This window comes from Uloborus diversus, chromosome 5 (assembly GCF_026930045.1).
Source record: "Uloborus diversus isolate 005 chromosome 5, Udiv.v.3.1, whole genome shotgun sequence".
Taxonomy (NCBI): Eukaryota; Metazoa; Arthropoda; class Arachnida; order Araneae; family Uloboridae; genus Uloborus; species Uloborus diversus.
The window spans coordinates 140,433,912-140,456,242 of NC_072735.1; positions in this window are offsets into that span (position 1 = coordinate 140,433,912).

Genomic DNA, 22,331 nt, shown 5'->3' on the forward strand with positions numbered 1-22,331 from the left:
TTCCGCAAAACATACTTTGTTCGGTGACTGGCGTCACATGACGCGAACTCGTCCCGACATGTTTGCCGCACACGGAGCGGCAACAGGCGACCGTTGCTATGACAACGCGGCTGCCGGCAAACTAATTATTTGGGAGTTATAGGCAAAATTTGCTTCGCCCGGGGTATCCACTTTATCCGGGTTTCCCCTACTACTGTAGCCTTGTTAGAGTGATCATTGTTAGCATTTTAAATTTCAACTAGATTTAAAAACAAATCAAATAATGTGTTCTTAATGATATTTATTTTTCTACTATTTGTTTTAAAAATTAATGCACAATTTTTTGAGGTATACCAGCAAAGGAAAAAAAAATGTTTGTGAAGCCTTCTTTTAAGATAGACCTTGAGTGCTTACTTCCACGAAGTTCAGACTAAAGTTGTACTACAGAAAGTACAAAATACACTATCAATGACGTTCGCTGTAACATTTTAAATTGCTATAGCTGGGTGATTCCACGGGTAACTGACTGACAATTTTAAAGCAAAACATTATGTATTTTGTATTATTCATCACTAAATATACATTGTACAACATATAGACGTTTTATCATTTTTTCGTCAACCTGCATGTAGTGGTTATTGGTTGCAATTAAAATTTTAACTAGATATAAAAACAAATTGAACTTGTGTTCTTATTTTGATCTACAAGTAGTTATCAAAATAATGGAGACACCTGTGAATAAAAGTGACCTTTTTGAATGAGCTTCGTAAGCAATAAAGAATAAAACTAGGTGTCTGATTTTTTTTATAAAGAGCAATGAATGTATTCTGGTTGTATGTGGTGGTTTAATTATAGTTCTGGAAGGCTTGGATTTTTTTAAAGCACGTGAAATGCCGGACCTCTCAAATTTTAAAAGAGATCAAATTTTTGGAGCGCGTCTAGCTGGAGGAAGTGTAACTGAAACATCTCAACTTTTTGGCGTTTCTAGAGGTGCATTACCTAAAGTCATGATAGCATACACACAGTGCGGTAAGACAAGCTCGGTAAAGCAAAATAGTGGGCAGAAAGAGAAGCTCAGTGAAAGAGGTCAACCGGTATTGAAACGGATTGTAAGGTCCAAAAAGCGAACAACAGCAGCAAAAGTGACCACAGAACGAAATCACTACTGGATTCACCACTATGAGTGATTACAGTTAGAAGGCACCTTTGTAAACCGAACATTTACGGAAGAAATAGCGATTCCTAAAACACTTGTCACAAATGTTAGTGCTAAACGTCGTTTACAGTGGCATCACACTCATATATCCTGGTTGAATGATGAGTGAAAGAGAGTAACATGGTCTGACAGAACGTCTTTAGCACTTTTTCCTACTACAGGATGGAAACGAGTTTGGAAGACACCAACATTGCATTGCATTGCACCCCGAAGCCCCTCGTGCCTACCGCGTTTGCAGTTTACCAGTTTTAGATGCCCAAAATGACTCGGACAAATGGGGCCACAGGGACAGTTCAACCCCGACTCGACCTCATAGGAAAAGACGCGCTTTTGTCGAGAGTCTGAAACCGAGAACACAGCTGTGTTTATGCCAGGTGTGATTACAAAGTTTTGTTACAATATTTACTTGCTTTTGAGCCAGAGGGATGTTTTACGTTAATAATGCAACATGTTACATGGAGGAGGTGCATAATTCAAATTACAAACAGATGCAAGTTTCTTGTATCCATGCAGATGAAAAATTGCACAATTTCACAACGTTCAAGTAACAAATTATAGAATACAGATACAGAACAATTATTCATGGTTACACTAGTATATCAATACAGCTGGTAAACAACAGAACAATAAGATGACAATTCCTTAGAGAAGTAGATATGTATGAAAAATTATATGCGTGATAAATAAAACATTAATTATATACGTTAATAAATAAAAGCGTATGATCGTGATTCTCTCCTTCCAATGGTCAAGCATGGACTAGGATCTGTCATGATTATGGGCTGTCAAATCGTGGGTTTTCGCTGGACTAGTCGTAACCCTAAAAAGAAGGATCACTGGGGAGAAGTATAGACACATTTTAGCTGACCAAATCCATCCTATAATGCAAACTTAGTTTCCTGAAGGAGATGGAGTTTTCCAAGCTGATAATGCTCCAATTTATGCAGACCTGTCCAATCGTGGTTTGATGAACCCGAAGGTGAATTTAAACTTCTGCCTTGACCAGCACTGTCACCTGACCTTATTATAATTGAACCGTTATAGTCTATTTTCGAGCAATCGATATCCTCCACTAACGTCTCTCCCAGAGCTTTCACCATATCTCCATGAAGAATGGTACAAAATTCCTCTGAACACTATTCAACACTTTTATGAATCGATTTCTCGGCGAATCTAAGCTGTATTGCATGTCAAAGGTGGTCCTACACCATACAAATAAAGAATTCTTTATAAATCTCGATTGTTTCCATTATTTTGATAACTGTTTGTATTTGCCTACAAGTTTTTTTTTTTCAATTCAATGCACACTTTTTGAAGATGTAACAGTCAGAGAGAAAAAAATGTCTCTGAACCTTTCAGATATCGGCCCCAACCGCTATTAAATGCCTGCATCAATCAAGGTCAGGCTAAACTTGTACTACAGGAAGTACAAAGTACACTATCGATGACGTTCGTAGCTACATTTTAAATTATTACAAGTGTGCAAATACTAGGGTAAATGACATAAATTTTTAAACCAAAACATTTTGTATTTTGCAAATATTAAACACTTACATTACATTGTACAAAATATTTCATGTATTTCTGCCTTAGCCCTGGCTATAGGGCGGTAACTTACTGAATATACCTTGCCTTGCCTACAATATTCGAGTTGAACCGAACCATTGTTTCGGTCACTGGTCTGGACATTGCTAATTCTGAATTAGCTACCAGTTTGTTTGGCACTCTAGGCTTCCTTAAGAGGTTTTCCACCTCCAGCTCAGTCGCTCCTATGCCAGGTTGATGAGTGCTAATAAGCACGAAACTGCAGTCCTCGGCTGAAATTGACTGAGCTGGCGGTGTATTTCATGTATTTCTGCCTTAGTCCTGGCTATAGGGAGGTAACTTACTGAATAAGTTATAAGTGTCTTATACCTTAGTGTGTAGAAATAAATATAATATACAAAAATTTCTTGTCACGGTGTTAGTGTTTGAACTCCTCCGAAACAGCTCGACCGATTTTTATGATTTTTTTATGTTTATTTGGTAGGTATGAGAATAGGTCGTAAAGTATATTTCATACCGCTAGGTAATCAGATTGTCCCTATCTAGACTTTTTTTTAATCAATGTAAAAATCATAGTTGAAAATCATAGTAAAAACCAATCGTTGAAAATTATTGTAAAAACAATTGTTGAAAATCATTGTAAAAGCCTTGCTTAAATTAATTACAAGTGTAATTTATTTGTAGACAAACAGAAGATTGCAACAAAAACGTTTTAAATTATTGAGAGTTTTCCGACGTTTTACCGGAGCGCCGCGTTATTTTGAGATTTTACTCTGCATTTGTTTTGTAGCACAAAGCAGTGCGTGCCAAATATGGAACGATACAAAATATGTTCCTATTTGTGTGTGTGTGTATTACTGTATTGAAAAAAAAAATGAATGGTTGGTGTTTTTTTGTCTTGATCGGCAATCATCGCCTATACTGATCCATGCCTCTTTCTGTCAAAGATCTCATCCCCGCAAACTTACAATACATTCATTATTTTTTAATTAAAAACCAAAATATTCACTAGGAAGTATATGGCAGAACAACGTTTGCTGGGTCAGCTAGTAAACTTATATTTTCAATTTTATTGCCACCCAAAAATTTGCTACAGACACAGCTTGCGTAACAACAACTTTTATGTACAATTTTGGAAATGATTATCGTCATATATTTTTGACGAACGAAAAAGTTACCTTCATTGCCCGAGGAAAGTTGTTTTCGATTTTCTTATTTTCTACCTGAATCACTTAAACCAATTTGGGCTTATTTGTCAGCTTTGCAAAAGTACAGCGCTTCTGCTGGAAGTACTTATTATATTGTTTGTTGTTATAGGAAAATTATCGAGCAGAAAAGTTCATAATTAAATCACAAATCAACGTTAGACGGAGCATTGATGTTTAATGAACCGCTCTTAAATCTTTGTTTGCATGTTTATCAAAGCGAAATCGTCAGGCAGCATTAATAAACCTTTAGACTGATTAGTATGCGCTTTTTGTTAAATGAAATGTGTAAAAGATTATCACAATTTTTAAAAAATCATTGCGTTTAGATATGTTTTCTTTTGAATGCTTCAAAATGAGAAAATGTACATTATTTGAGCTAGGTGGCGTGGAGGCAAGGCATTGGCCTTCTGCACCATAGACCCGGGTTCTGAACCGCGGTGCCGAGTTTGTGGATTTTCAAGATGCAGAAAATCTTCATGGCCCATGTCGTATGATCATGCATTAAGTAAAAGATCCCTTGGTTATTTGTTTAGCTTTGAATTCCTTCGGCAAAATTCAACCCTTAGTACAGTTTCGCATCGAAGAATGTCCATATATCTCCAACTAGTGGAAAACCAGGCGTCAAAATTATCTTTGCCGTTGAAATTATCGGGGGATTATGAAGGAACATGAAAGGCTCGATGCCGTATCGTCGGATCATGCTTATTCTGCTAAAGGCTATTATCATCACGCAGCTCCACTAAAACAAAACATATATAAAACTCAAGTGACAATCAAAACAATCGCACGCATATGCTAAATGTTACAAATTGTTCGTTTTCAAACACAGAAAAAAATCAACTCCCAGGCGTCTTTACAATACCATAACACATTTCTACAGGGGTTTCACAATTTAGTGCCTGGTTATTGACTTTATAGATTAAAATGTGTTTTTTTTACTAAGTGTAAATTATTTTATTTCTTAGGAAATATTTTAATTTTTTAATAATTTACAGGACAATCCATAAGTTACTATGCCTTTATACTCTGATTAGAACTTACTTGTCAAAAATTTTGGGCTGAATACTTTTCTTATTAAAAAAAAAAAAACAGCTTTAAAGGAAAAGTTTGTTTTTTGAAAATTAGTTATAGGAGGTATATGCAATTATTTTTATTTTACATAAATTTTTTTGTCTACTATTTACTTATCCTTTTCGTTTATTCAAATCGTATTATTGCATATTTTTCATAGCTTTTTTTTATTACAGTTCCCTTTACTACTTCTCACGTGAGTCTAAAAGCTGTTTGTGGAAACATCAAGTGAGTTTTCATTTGACTTAAGTAATTTTTTGCTTTTTTTTAGAACGGTTTTATACTCACAGCTCATATTACACTGTTTTGTGGCAAAATTTTTCCTCAGTAGTGCAGAGGAACAAATGCACGTTCTTAGCACATTGGTTATTTTTGGTAATAACGTCTTGTTTATTATTCCCGTTAATAGAAAATAAACAATAAGTATCACAGCAGAAGTTTTTTTCCACAATGCTATTATTTAAAAACTTATTTTAAATACTAAACGATATTCACTTTGGCAGATTTTGGTTGTTTAAAATCAATAAATATATGTTTACTGTGTAGCATTGTTAATCTAGAAGTCGTAAATATTCTCTTATATTTCAAATTAATAACTCTTTTATATTTTTGTAGTTGGTACTGATGGATGTGGTTACAATTACACAATTTAGCTACTAATCTCTCGTACCGCCAATAGTGTTTTGCGTCGTTTAGATTATTTATTCCATTCTCTAATCTTATATGAAAACAAACTTATTTAAAAGCACAGAATTCTTTTGATGTTTGAATATAATGCAAAAACATAGCTTTAGGAAAAAAATATTTCACCTTTTTCTAAACTGGTAATAATGAGCTGATCAATTTTTAATGCTCTTTTCTTTCCTTTTCGGTAACGACATTTCATTTCTTCATAAATAATATGTAAGATTTCATTCGCCGAGTAGAATTTATTAAAACCTACTAGGGACTGAACCAGCCGAAAATTTTGTCAAATAAAGAAAAGTTCTTCTATTGTCATCAAGTCTAATGCGCACCTGGGGCACAATTGTTCTCAAACTCTTGTTCCTTTTCCTTGAACTTTCCGTAACGAAAACCAAGTACATGATATTTTGTTGAAAGAAAGCACGATGAAGAAAATACATCTCCTATCATTTATCCCTCGTGGGTGTAACTCGATTCTAAGAGTGTCTTGCTTTTTGGACTCTGGTGACGGAGCCTAACTACTTCATTTCAGTTCTCTCCACTGAAAACATTTGTAAGGTTTTTTCTTTTTGTCGTTGGCAATGCGCTGGAAAATTATACATCACAATGTCTTAAAAGACGGTTTTCATTGTGTAAGTCATGCAAAAAGAAGCACTTACATTCATTTAAACCATTTCATTACTTTTTATATTTTCCTGATGACGATTGTTTTTATTTTTTTTATTTTTTCATCCGATTAAATAAAAATGTCCCGTGGAAAATGGTTTAATATTGTACCCCAGACAATTTCACTATTTTTTGTGAATATTGTTTCAGATTAATTAATGAAAGTGAAGTTGACAGAAAATGGATTTTTTATTGTGTAGTTGCTTTTCTTTCGTAAAGATAATTTTACGAAAGATAATTTTTGCGAAGATAATTTTACCAATCTTTCATGATGAAGATGGGTTTTTTATTTTCTCATCAAATTAAATAACATTGCCCAGCGGAAAATGGTTTAAAATTGCGCCCCCAGAGAAATTTCACTACTTTTTACGAATATTCTTTTAGATTAATAAATGAAAGTGAAGTTAACAGAAAATAGATTCTTTAATAATGTACTTGTCTTTCTGTCGTGAAGATAATTTTAATTTTCTCATATTTTTAGTAATTACTAAACTAAACTCCCCTTAACAGTTTAACTTTAATAAAGTACACATTTGCAGTAAAATGGGAAATGGCACGTTTTGGAATTTCAGTGTGAGAGAAGATGCTTTGTTGACTGACAAGGAGGAAGATTTTCTTTTCCAACTGTGAAGTACGTTCATGAAGCTTTCAGGAAAAAAGTTAAATCTTGTTTCTGTTACACTTTTTTTTCGAATGTGTCAATCAAAATTTTCTAAGAATCATTTCGACATTCTTAGGAAAGTTCTATCGCATACAATATTAGCAGGCATTTAAGTCAAAAAATTTTATCTTCATAGTTTTTTTATGAAGTAGTTTCAAATGCTCTCGTTGATATTCTCGCTAAGTTAGTGTAAATATTTCATCATATTGCATCTTCGATCGGCTGCTATAGCTTTTATAGAGATTCAATTTTATTCAAATAAGACTGTGCATTAGAAAAAAAAGATTGTGACGTAAAGAAGATTTACATTTTTTTTGAAAGCTACATGAACGTACTTCCAATTTGAAAAAATATCTTCATCCTCGTCTGTAAACAAAGCTGTTTGAAAGAGCAACCTTGCTTTTCTCTCTGAAATTCCAAAACATTTCACTCCATATTTTACTGAAAAAGTGTATTTTATAACCGTTAAACTGTTAAGGGGAGCTGAGTTTCCGTTTTATTCTCATTCATCATTTCTCTGCAAACTCATAACGTTTCATCATGCTATAAATGAAATTAATTCTAATTTTTTAAATTGTTATAAAGCAGGTAATTTCCAGTTTTAAATTTTCATGTTTATATTTTTTTTAATTTTGATTTAAATCTTTAAGCAAATTTTGACTAAAAAAAGCCCCATTGTACATCCGTTAAACTGAATTTTATTTAAGACTCTGCTTTGGCATCTTCTATCACTTGCATTTGAAATTAGGGAACTATACATTCTCAATCTTTACTTTAATTCAATGTTTTAATGATGTGGTTTGTTAAAATGTTTGAGCAATGCATACTTTTTTATTTTCTATTTTAGTTTAAATGCTCCGAGAGCAAGCAAAACTCTTTCAATACTTTGTTTTCCTTTTGAATCATAACGTGATAGGTTACTTTTATCACATCAGACGGTTTTTCCTGCACTCTTTGGGAAACTTTAAAGCATTTTCCTAATTGCAAACTATTGTGTAATAATGAATCTCACATTGGCTCTCTGATCTTCATCATGCATTTTAAGTAGTACTTAATTTTTTTTCTTTTAGAGCGGGAGTGCTTAAGGGGACGGTAGACCTTGTATTCGGCGAAAATTGACTGAAAAAACAAAAATTTTATTTTTGTGTTTTGTTGTACTTTAAACATTTCTCTACCTAACTCAAAAAACCGCTTAACGATTGAACATTTTTAACAAAGTTGCGACTACTTAAAAATAGCGCACAAAATATTTTTTTTATGAGATATTTCTCTCAAACTCAGCTGTTAAGCTGTAAACAAAGCAGGCCTAAACAATTTTTGTACAATAAATATAAGTATAAATATTGTTCTTGTAAGAAAACATGGTTAAATAAATAACGACAAATAAAAACATTGAAAAAGAGGTTTTAAAAGGTAAGTGCAAACAATACTTTAATTACATTTTACGCGAATTGAAATCTTCTCGATTTTGATACCTACAAAATTCTCCATGCGACACAATTTTCGTTCAAAGTACACGTAATTCAAAGTTTAACCTCATGTTTTACCAAATAATAAAATTTGGTATGCTTTATAAAATCTAACTTCAGGAAGGTTTAAAAAACGCAATTAAAAATTACTAGCAGGAGAAATTTCGGGGAATTTTTATCGAAGTATTTAAAAAAAAAATTCTTAAAAATTTGATTTTTAAGGAATTTACTAACTGATACCAATTTTTCTTCGTGATGATTTATTACGTAATAAAACGAAAAAAATAAGCAAAAATGTAATAATTTTAAGTCGCGTGGAGCATTTTAATTTTTTCAAAAAATATTTAATTTTTTTAAATTTTAAAATAAGTTGGAGCTAGTTTTTCTTTTTTTGTGTGACATTACATGTATTTATGATTAAATACATATGCACAAGAAATTTTAAGTATCTAGTTTGCAAAATAAAAAAAAGTAACTTAACGTCCACCGCCCCCTTAAACATATGAAATTCCTAGATCCCCTTATTTAACATACAAGCTTTTTTTTGGACCCCATTCTAACCGTATACATTTTTTTTGCTCTTAAGATTTCATTTCCAGCTTAATATTCTTATAGACACTAACTACATCATAATACATTTGATGAGATTGCGCCATTGGAGAGTTCAATAAATGATCTTGCGCATTTTTTAGATGAACAACTAGTTATAAAAGAAATAAAACGTAGCAAAGTGCAATAAACTAAACTCATGGTATCAATTCTGATTAAAATATTAATCAAACCACTTGTTATTGCAATGCCTATTGCATATGTAATAATGCTCAATGTGCCATGGACACTTAAAAGGTAGGTCATTGTTGTACCTAACTAATTTTAACGATAACTGGCACAAGCATTGAGTGATGGCACCACGTGTCTTTTCCAGTTTCAAAATTTTAAATATGAGCTTTAAGAAGAAGGCCTTCCCCTCCCCCAAGTCGCTTATTCCAACAATAAACTGTCAAAAGACCGACTGCAGGAAAAACTTAAGATAATTGGGGTGAAATCGCATGATTACGTGTGTTTCACAAACTGATGAATACAGGACACCTGAGGTAGTTTTTCAAATATGACATTTTTCCTGGTTATTAAACTATTTCTATATGCAGTGACACTCGTTTTACACGAACGTGGTAGAAAGTGTGTTCAGAAATCTTTTCATCCATCGCTGTTTTATTTTTTACTCACGGAAATCAGTTTTGACAAATAAATAAATAAATACTAATGATAAGAAAATAGCGGGATTGAAAAAACAATACTATGAAAAAGCGGAGATCTTTCTCTGCTCGTCATTCTGGTCGAGAAGGTGACAGAAGATTACTCGAAGATGCACTCTAGAAAAATAAATAGGTTGATGACTTTGCTAAATTTAAATTTATTGCAAGGACCTATACTTTAAATTTCAAGTGAAGAGTTTTTCTAGTGCTAAAATAATAATTCAAATCATCGTAAATACCAAATCTATCGTTCTGAAACTCTCCAGAGACTGCAAGCAAAATATCCTCCCCTCAAGAACCTCGATCTGTACTGTTCCATGCATCAGTCGACGAATTGTGATATAGAGTTGATGGATGAATCTTAAGGGCGTTTCTGTAACAAGATAAAGAGAAAGATGCGGGGCTGCGTGATGAAACAAAGGCACGTCATTAAGAGATCGGCGGTAACTGTATTCTCGGAAATTGACAGGTGCTCCTGATAAGTACAACACGAATACATCATGTTGTGATTGCAGTAGTTTGACCACTTTTCCAATAATGTATACACAGTCTGGCTTGTTTTGATTGTATTCCATTACATTAATTTGATCTTGTTGCTGTGGGAGATAATGTTTGAGAGCTCTGTAAAGCGAGGCCAAGTTTTTGAGAAATATTTTTTACCATCGAGAAATAAAAGACACATTTTTGTAAAATATGTTTGATTTTGTGTTCTGCGTGCATGTATTACTTAAACAGACATACCACAAAATTTTGATTTCGTATGACACAAGTTGTCATGAATGCTTTAAATTTCATTTGAATTTTGAGGCGAGTTTTAAATACATTTTGCTGTTGTGAAAAAATAGTTGACCTAATATATTGCTGCCCAAGCACAAAATGCAGAAGAAATATTACTAAAAATGGAACGAAGAAAATGCTGACACATAAAAAGAAAGAAAAGCCACAATTAAACAAGTATGTTGGGGGCAGTACAATTTCTTTCCTAAATCTTTCATGTGAATGATTTGTAATTTTTTATTAGTCAAAGTGCGGCACTATATCTGAATGGTTGTCACTGAAAACGTATCAGCATTAGTTCTATTCTATGTTTGAATCTTTCTAGTACGTTTGCGAAAATACAAATGATATAAAAATATATGTTTAAGTTAAACAAAAAAAAAAAAAATCATGATCACATTTTTTTCTGTACTTTTTACAAGGATGTAACTAGTGCTGAAAAACAAAGCTCTGGTCTATCTCATAATGTGAAAAATTGGATACTATAAATGTTTCTACGTATCACTTAAAACTGTTATGTTAATTTTGTAGTTAAAATATACAACTTAATTTAATCTTGTTAGTTTGAAAGATTTAACTAATCCTATAATTAAACAAGATATTCATTATAGCACTACAAATAAGAAGTTAAGCGAAATAAAAGCAATAATGAAATTACAAGACACATATGCCAAAAGGGAAGAAATATATTAAGGAATTTAAGAAATTTTTTTGAAAAAAAAAGTTAACTGGCTAATTAGCTAGCTAAATGACTTTAAATCAAACATTTTTTTTTCAACTACATAAGAAGAAAAGATTAAATAGGAGATTATGTTTATACTATTCTGAAAAAAAAAGAAAACTCCTGATACGTCTTAGATGCATTGTACTAATTTTAAGAGCTTTAATTAGTCTACTCTTCGAAATAAATTGCATTAAGTTTCACTCAAAAAGTTAAGAATGTTAAGTAATTTTGCGTAACTCTAAAGTTAAAAAAAACTGTCTATTAGTGCATTGGATTATTCTGGAATATCTACATTCTAGAAATGTTGTACTAGTACGCCAATATTTCGCGATGCATTGAGGAGTGATGGGTATTTTTCAGAATTGTAGTAAAGGGATACATTAGTGTTTGATGTATTTTTTACAGTTTTACTTCACAAATCGTAAAAGTATCGTTCACATTACCACACTGTTGATTCTTTATAGTTAAATATTACTTGGAACATTATTTATAGGAATAAATGTTTTTATTGGCTTGATCTATCTAGTGATCATTCTATATTTTAATGGAGTTTTTCATGCTGTTTGCTTAGTTGATGGTTTTTCCAAGCATTTTGATTGAACTTTACGCGCTATTGGATAATTTGATATATTTACTTGCTGACAATGTTTATTTATTACGTCTTTAAACTCTTTATTTATTTAATTCTAGGTGTTTTTTAAATTATTGGTACTTTTAGTGCGGAGAAAATGGTGCCTTTTCCTTTTATTTAAAAGTCATATTTTGAACTTTTTTTTTTTTTTTGCTTTATTTCTTTCTTTTAATCATTCTTTCAAAATACTGGAAACTAGTATGTTGTGGACATCACGAAACTTTCTTCTATATTTTTCCTTTTTCTGATCCCTCCCCATGCTTGACGAGGAAGCAATATTCCTAACAAAAACAAAATTACACATGCAAAAACTTGACGACCATCCCAATGTCTGAATTATTGTAAAAACAAAACAAAGAGCGAAAATTGAAAGTTACTTTAAAAGCCTTACTTGAATTAATTACAAATATTTTATTTATTAACAAACATAAGATGGCAACAGTTAAAAATTTTAAATCATTGAGATAATATTTCCGATCATTTCCATACAATTAAAATCACGAGAAATACGCAGACGACAATCTATTACGATTTATCTTTCTTATTGTTGCATTAATAAAACTATTTTTATTCGCAAAAAAAAAAAAAAAAGAAATCAACACCTCTTGGAGCGATTGGAGTCGAAATTGAACCAAAGCCTGTTTACGTATTGATTCACATATATTCCAAATTTCAACCAGAACGTAGCATTACTTCTTGAGATAGGGCACTCACAATGGAAAAAAAGAACGGGCGATTGCGCTACCCCCCCCTTTTTAGCTGTTGACACCAAAATAAAATCAGCTCTTATGCCCACTAAGGGCTACTTGTCAAAACATTTTTGTTTGATTCCGTTCATTATTTCTTGAGATACAGCAGTCACAATTGACGACAAAAAACGTTCTATAACTCAACCCCCGTTTGAGCTATTGACACCAAAATTGAATCAGCACCTGCTTCTGTTAATGGCAACATATGGGCCGAATTTTGTTTGATTCCGCCAGTTACTTCCTGAGGAATAGCAAGCACGCGTAACTCAAAAAACGTCCCATTGCTCCACCCCCCTTGGAGGAATTCGCGCCAAAAACCAATGGGCACAAGTTCACATAGGGGCACATATGTGTACCAAATTTCGTTCAATTTCATGCGATGGGTTTTGCTGTAGAGCGGCCACAAAAAACTGGTCACACAAAGGCGTGACACACATACACACACACACACATACACACAGACAGACAGACATTTTCCAAAAATAGTCGAAATGGACTCAGCACACCTCAAAACGTTCGAATCCGTCAAAATTCAAAATTCGAAAATTTGCACGAATCCAATATTTTTTTCTATATATTAGATATAGAAGAAAGTAAAAAAAATTTACATAGCGAAAAAAGTACTGTGAACCAGGGAGGCGACTTTGCCAAATTTTAATTTAAAGTTTTTCCTCTTAAAAGTAGTACATCAAGACTCCACTTAGAGGCGTTAAGATAGTGCAAATCAACTCCGGTATGTACAGAATGCACGAGGAAGGGACAGAATTACTCCTGATAAGTTATCAATCAAACGGGTTGTTTCCTTGTCTGTAAGGTTATAGGAGGAAACTTTAGTGTGCTCCGAATTACATCTGCGCTGTGCACGTATTGGGTTAGCAAGTACAGTAACCCCTTCATAGCGAGCCCTGTTTGAACGATAACTCGGATTTAGCGAGGGTATCAAAAATATTTGGTTTGTACTATGCTAAATCTACGGAAACAAAACTCGCTTTCAACGCAAACTCTGATTATGCAATCAATATTTTTGTAATTCATAAAATGCCAGTTGATTCTTGACTTCCTTCTCATAAAAGATTATTTTATTTTTGGTAAAACTCCATTAACATTTTTAATCCAACTGAAAGTTAGAGATAAGACATAAATCATGGGCACAAGTGATGACAAGACATTTTTTTTTTTTGAATCTCGTGGAGTGCAGGAGCATTTAAAATTGATGTGTTTGTTCAAGAGAATGTTATCATTAACCAAGTTATAATTCCAAGGATATTGCAGCTGAAAGTCAAGGGAGAGAGAGCAAAAATAAAAGCAACCACCATAACGACAAATGTGAAAAATTTGAATTTAAATTGCCCTCGACATAATTGGCTTCTAAAGGGCAGAAAAACTTCAAACTATTTTGAAGCCATGGGTGCAAATGACGATGTTTTTGGGACCCCACGTTTCTCGAAAACAATAACAAACTAGTATGTTGTGGCCATCACGAAACTTTCTTCTATATTTTTCTTTTTTTTTTCTGATCCCTCCCCATGCTTGACGAGGAAGCAATATTCCCAACAAAAACAAAATGACACATGCAAAAACTTGACGACTATCCCAATGTCTGAATTATTGCGAAAGCAAAGCAAAGAGCGAAAATTGAAAGTTATTTTAAAAGCCTTGCTTGAATGAATTACAAATATTTTATTTGTTAACAAACATAAGATGGCAACAGTTAAAAATTTTAAATCATTGCGATAATATTTCCTATCATTTCAATACAATTAAAATCACGAGAAATACGCAGACGACAATCTATTACGATTTATCTTTCTTATTGTTGCATTAATAAAAATATTTTTATTCGAAAAAAAAAAAAATCAACACCTCTTGGAGCGATCGGCGTCAAAATAGAACCAAAGCCTGTTTACATATGGATTCACATATATTCCAAATTTCAACCAGAACGTAGCATTACTTCTTGAGATAGGGCACTCAAAATGGAAAAAAAGAACGGGTGATTGCGCTACCCCCTTTTTAGCTGTTGACACAAAAATAAAATCAGTTCTTATACCCACTAAGGGCTACTTGCCGATAAATTTTTCTTTCATTCCGTTCATTATTTCTTGAGATACAGCAGTCACAATTGACGACAAAAAACGTTCTATAGCTAAACCCCCGTTTGAGTTATTGACACCAAAATTGAATCAGCACCTGTTCCTTTTAATACCAACATATGGATCAAATTTTGTTTGATTCCGCCAGTTACTTCCTGAGGAATAGCAAGCACGCGTAACTCGAAAAACGTCCCATTGCTCCACCCCCTTGGAGGAATTCGCGCCAAAAACTAATGGGCACACGTTCACATAGGGGCACATATGTGTACCAAATTTCGTTCGATTTCATGCGGTAGTTTTTGTTGTAGAGCGGCCACAAAAAACTGGTCACACACAGACGTGACACACATACACACACACATACACACACACATACAGACAGACAGACATTTTCCAAAAATGATCGAAATGGACTCAGCACACCTCAAAACGTTCGAATCCGTCAAAATTCGAAATTCGAAAATTTGCACGAATCCAATACTTTCTTCTATATATTAGATATAGAAGAAAGTAAAAAGAGACAATAAGACAGTTCAAATCCAATAATTAACTACTTTGGTGTTGTACAGAAATATAAAAAAAATCAAAAACAAAACGAGCATGTATAAATTTCCATGATAGTTTTCACGAACTCGTTTCTGACCAGCACTCGTTAATAACAAGCAAATATCACGGTCCCTTTGAGCTCATTATTAGCTAGTTCGACTGTACTACCTGCTATATTTTCTTGTTTCTCTTATAACAAGGAAGAAGTAGCTTTTTAAATTTTTTTCTAAACCATACACACTAGGCTTAATCCTTGTGGGCAATCCACAAAGAAAATCGGGGAATCAAGCTCCGAGAATGATATTTGTGATGATGCGACTTCTCTCCATCATGTAGTGTTAGAAGGTGAAGAAGAGGGACATCTTAAACTTGCAATTGACGACTTTGTTCTAACAAAACTACTGGGAAATAATCGTGAGGTATTTTGTAACCTAAATCGTATGTAACGATGGAGATTAATAAGTTTTTTTTTATATGCGCACATCATCTCGAGGGCAACCGTTCTTTTGTCTTAATTTCTCAGATGCCGTTGTGCTGAAGTTGGAAATGCCTACACGCAAAAGAAAACTGTTCTTCTTTAAGGAAGACATGCAAAAACATTTTACCATTGACGTACTTCATTCATTAGTTCAGAAATTATTCCGATGCATTTTTCAGTTTTTAAAGATTCTTCTGTTTATTTCAATGCTTATATTCCTTTTCTGCATTCCGTCATTCAATATGGTTTTTAATTGAGAAAAGGCAGGAATTATAAAACCCCGTGAAAGGTGACCTTGCCCAACGTAATATTTCACGACGTATGCATTAGTGTAAATGGGCAATGTCACCTCTTTTAGCAGGTTGAATTTGCCCAGTCTGTTTTTAATGTTTAAAAAATACATTTAGTGAGTCAAAAATAAAATGCACTAGCGATCTCATTCTTTTATGCCTTCCCATAAACCACAAAAGTTTTATTATTCCATTATTCTTGCAGCAAGTACAGAACATTTAACTCGAAACTTGAAAACTGGGCAATGTCACCCCAGTTTAACGGTACAGATCATGGTACCTTAAGTAAACGCAACTGTTCAAATATTGTGTCTCAAATACACCAATAAAAATGTAACAATTATTAAAAAGGCAAAACAATCTCATGTCTCACCGAATAACTAATTTATATGCAACGGACGGTTGATCAGACAACTAGCAAATACTAGGTTTTCGATACAGAGGTGTGGGGGGGGGGGGGGTAATGTATCACTGAAGATATGATAAATTCATTCTTTTCCAGTTATGTTTCGCCATTATATCCCCAATAGCGAGAAATCCATCATATTGCCTAGGTACAACTATCTGAGTTTATTATCCGTTCAAACCCAAACGTTTGGGTTGACAATGATGTTTTACAACGGGACGATAACAACACACCGTGGAAAGTTTCGTCAGAGATGAATGCTCTTAGAACTTACTCAAAAGCTTTGGTTGACAGTGATACTTGACTATGGGATAGATATAACAAACCTTGGAAAGTTCAATTAGCTTTCTTTTCTCTCGGAAATGAATTTTCAAATATGTAACTCCATTGTTTTCTTTTTCAGTGTTTGCGATCTTTTAATAAAACTATGCCTATAGTTTAAAGCATTGCTTTTGCTCGAACCCTCTCTAGAGCCCTAATTAGGCCTCCACAATTTTTTGGTCCGTTACTGTTTTTGATTTCTAGTCACATGAGGTCTTAAATCATTTTTCATCACATAAGTCAGTGTTTTTTTTACTGGTACGTCGTGCTTATTATCAGGAGCCGTTTAAATTTATTTGATTCCGGACAAAAAATATATTTTAATGTTTTTACAACAATACTTTTAGTGCCAATTTATGGAGTAAATTTAACAAGTGAAAACATATCGGGGAATGTGGGGTAAGGAAGAAAAGGTAAAGGTAAAATATTTTTCTAGTTTGTCTCGCCGCAATCTAGCAATATTTTAACTATGTTTTTAACCATACAGTTGATTTCAGTCAAAAATAAATGGTTCTAAGGATTATGGTAAACACACAAACAAGTCGTTTTCAAAATTTGTTACAAATATTGTAATATTTTGTGGTTTGTCAAAAATTACTTTTGTCATAAAAATGATAAAATTTTTGTTACTAACATTTAAAGTAATAATTAGGATTTACTGATGTGCGTTACCAATGCAGTACTTATTTAGTTAGTAATAGTCATGTATAGATCATAAATTTTTCATACAATTTGACATTTTTATGTGGGGCAAAGTGAAGTTGTTCATTTTGTTTACTTATTCCTCCCTTTATTTAATTACTTATGTATTCGTTCATCAGTTCATTCACTGACATTCTATCGTTTAAATGTTTATTTATCTATGCATCTATTCATTTATTTTCTTATTCTTTCATTATTTTATTAAATAATTATTTTTCTCGTAAATAATTGATTAATTTCTTTATATATTCTCTTATTGTTTTATTATTTATTTTTCTCCTTATTCTCATATTTATAAAATATCCTTAGTATTCTTAATAGAAAATATTTCATTAGAAACATATTTTATTTTTCCCTTTGACTTTTATAAAAGAAGTCAAAAATTTAAACTTCTTCTTCAAAGGTGCAAATTTACTGTTTAAAATGAAAAATAATACGTCAATGCAAGTTTTATTTGAAAATACGTTCATTATAAATTCATTGTACATAATAAAAATGCATTCATAGTTTCATTACAAAATTATTTTTGTACTGTAAATTGCCAAACAAATTTCCATTTTGTTTATTTTGAAAAAGATACGCTATCTTAACTATTTAAATTTCTCCCACATTCCCTTACGTATCTTACGTGTATTCAAATTTAGGAGAATAAATGTGTCATCATTTCAATTTTTAATATACATAAATTTGATCATTTGCCTAAAAACAGTTGATTAACATAAATAAAACGTTTAAACCTTCTTAGATTTTGTTAGAAAAAAATTTGTAACTGTGGATTATTTTTGTTAACCAGAAAAGTAATGTTAACTGGTTCAAATCAAGTCACTTTTTGTTATCAAATATAACATCCATATTCACCATAATAACCTGTATTTGAATCTCTTCTTCTGTTATTGATGGAATCTCACAATTTTTGGCGACATTTTTCAGGTCTGGTAACAATTAGTCGTCAAAATGTTTACATGTACCGCCGTCTTGCATGAAAAATATCATTCAATATCACAGAAAGTACTTTGTTCGAAACTTTAATACTATGCATGTGCTTATTTTGTCAAAGAATATTTTTTGGGATAACTATTTTTTGTTTGCATCGTTTTATTGTTACAATGTCCTTAAAGGAAAATTAGTTATTAACTAAAAATAACCGCAAATCATAAGGAGAATATTTTTAAAATGTTTCAAATGAAACGTTTCTTGATGTAAAAATGTACTCTTTGAAAAAAAAAAGTCATTGGTTTTAGTGCTCTCCGAAACACAACTCAAAAACGATTATTGGCGTTTTAGTTTAGTTTTAGGAGTGTAATACAAATTTATAACTTGACAAATAAGAACGGAAGACTCATCTGGAATGATAAAACAAAACGTCTGGTAAAGTACTCCATGGACTTTAATATTTCTCTTTAGGGAAACATATTTTCTTTTTAACAAGCTTTTATTAGCTTCACTTGTAATGTTTGTGAATAACTCTCCTTTGGACTAAGAGCTAGTGGCTTATTACTGTTAGTACATTGCACCACTTTATGAGCGTTGGTGGCCGAGCGGTTTAAGCCGCGGGTCTTCACTGACGTCCAACTCCGGGAAGCATTGGGCGTACGTTCTAATCCCGTCAACACCGAAATTAAATTTATAATCAACTCAATTTTCGTTCATTTTTTGTGATCGGATTCTTTTAAAATTTTGAATGCAACCTCAGATCCGATGACAGTGCAATATTCTATAATCAAATTAATTTCTTAACGACAAATTATTAGTTTATTCTAATTAACACGCTTTTATTAGCTTAACTTGTATGTTTGTGGGTATGTTTGTGCGTCCAACTTTCCTTTGGACAAATAGCCAATGGCTTATTATAATTACTTACAACGTTCAAATCAGAGCTGCGGAGTATAACAATGTTTGCACATGAATTTATCAGAAAGCATTCAAAGTGTCTGACGCAAATAATGCAATAGAATACTAAGATATATTCCATTATAAAAATAATAGTTTATAAAACTGAAAAAAAAAAAAAAAAAAAAAAAAAAACACGCTTTAGTAGAAAAATGAACTAAAAAGTTAAAAATAATCTTTGAATGTCAAGTATATAAAGTAATTGACCAAACACTTAATTTTACTGCAATAAAAAAAATGCGTGGGGGCTGCCTATTTACATTTTTGCATGGATAACAAGTGGAAGAAATTTAAGACAACTGATAAGAAGCCTTCCACGTTTTTTTTTCTATTACAGTAAAATTAAGTGTTTGGCCAATTACTTTATACACTTGTCATCCAAAGATTATATTTTACTTTTTAGTTCATTTTACTACTAAAGTGTGTTTTTTTTGTTTTTTAAACTATTATTTTATTAAATATGTGACTCATTTCACCCCCCGTTTGTAAAGATATGCGCATGTAGGAAGACTTTGTCGCGGAGCAAGCTAAACTAAAGTATTTATAACGCACACGTATAAACGCATACGAAAAAACCCTGACACAAAGAATACAACGTAAACTTCACAATGTTATTTAGCTTTCCTTTCTTCCAAAATAATGCACACATTTTTTTTAAAAAACGTAAACATAGCTCAATATTTTTGATTAATGTTTACTATTTCAAACAAAATGAAGCTAAAAACTAATATGCCATTTGTGCAACCAAATAAATTCTTAGCATTGATGCAATGTAGCAATAATCTGCTTTTGTATCTTAAACGCAATACATCTGCTCTTATATCCCAAAACTCAACTTAAACCCATTTACGACTGCTTAAGGCAATAGCGAAAATTCAGTTAAAAATTTCATTTAAGGGTTTTCTTCACTGATGCAAATGGTGATGGATGTTCTAGCCGCTTCGGTTTCATAGATAAAACTGAGCATTATTCAAAATGGGAAGGTGGCTAGAGATACAGAAAAAGTTAAACAAACGAAAAAAATACATTTAAGCGAGGAAAGTAAACAAACAGAATCATCTGTTTTCAAAATGTTTTTCATATCATAGGAATTTCCAGTTGCATTGGAGTAGAAAAAAGATTCCAACTAATCGAAATGGTTTCAAGCGAAGAAATTTGCTTTTTACTGGCGGTGTTTTCTAAAATTTTTAAAAAGAAATAAGAAATGTTCGCCGTAATTCATAAAAAAAAAAACGTGTTAAATAAAAACGCAATTAGTTATCTGAGTTTTTTACCTGAGAAGAAATAAAAACGATATCAGAAAAAATTGGATTTTCTACTATAAAAATTGGAAGTCGTGCGGGTGAGCGGTAACGCATCACTATAAAAAGTAGGCAAGGTGGTGGCAAGTTGCTGCTTCACTTTCTGAGCTGTCTAACAAGAACTTTACTGTTTCTCCCTCTTCCATATCCAAAAGTAAGACTGAGAACTTTGGAGTCATTTTACTAAGAAAGCTTTCTTATACAAAAGAATCGGGAAACGAACTTCTTTTTGAGTTTTTTTGAATAATTTAGCATACTAATAAAATTGAAGTTGAAATACCTTGACAATGAACTCTCTTGTGCATGTAATGACGTTCAAAGATATTTAAAGACAGTATATTATGAAAGAAAAAATGCTTGATGTGACATGGCTGAACTTGATGCTTCTTACGTTACATTTTTGTCATAAATCTGATTTATGTAGATGTAATTCCGAACGATTCATAGACTAGAAAGTACACATTCTAGTGAACCTCTAGCTACCACTACACGTAGCTTGACTGGTTGAATGAGCGACATATCACTAATTTTTTTAATATAGATCAGAAGTCGAGCATCTCTTGATCCATTACCCTTAGTGATATTGATTTTGGTTCTGAATCTGGATGGCTTTATGACTAAGAGTTTTAATATGCACCAATTAGCATTAAAGAACACAGCAGTATCTCTCTAGTAGTAGTTTCTGACAACAAAAAGAAGTTAGCAAAGATGCGGTAACACCTAAATTAGCTACCGCTGTCACTCTAAGTCGATTGTTACTAAATATCTTTACGCAGAACGTTTTGACAACTACACCCACCTTAATCCAAAGTTCCTCACTTCGAATTCATATCTATTGCAGTTCAATATTAAAAGCTTTGAGGAGCTATGTATACACCATAGCATGAATCAACCCCCGTTTTCCGTACTGAGTTCCACCTTTTTCCAAACTTTAGCTTGACTCCCTCTTCCCATTTCTTTTTCTGACATAGCAGTAGATCTTACCGGTTTAATCCTTTCGATTTCAAAACTCCCATTTTGAGTGAGTGACTTCTAATCAAGGCAGCTTCCACTAAAATTTATCTGTTCACCGATTTTTTGTAAGAATCCTCGAATTACTTCTAGAGATATAGTGGCCTCGTTTGACAAGAAAAAGATTCATTTGCGCAACCCTCATAAGAGCACTTGGCGGCAAGGTGGAATCAGTATTTGATTTTGTTAAGGTACAGCTGGGTATGCCAATTCTTGTACATTCCAATACATTACTTTCCGTAATGCAAGATTCACTATTAATGTTTAATTGTTTAACCCCTCTCTCTTGGAGGCACTGGAGCCAAAAACTAAACAGCCATTTTAGGTATATATCTCTTCCAAATATCATTTGATATAAAGTGTTGCATTTGAGTTAAAGGACTCACAATTTTTTTTTTTTTTACATACAAGCAAATATTTTCCTAAAACACTTAACATTAGTTTAACACCTCTTTAAAAGAGTAAGTACAGAAAAGTTTCTCAAAATAGAAACATTTCACGAAGCTAGATGGCGCTGACGATTTTGGGTCTTGACAATTTATAACTTTCTGTGTTAATCCGATGCAACTATGATTTGCTCTGTGCATCCACCAATCAATGACAGGATTCAAAAATGTTTTTTATTGGACGTCGCCCATTTTGACCGTAAGAGGCGCT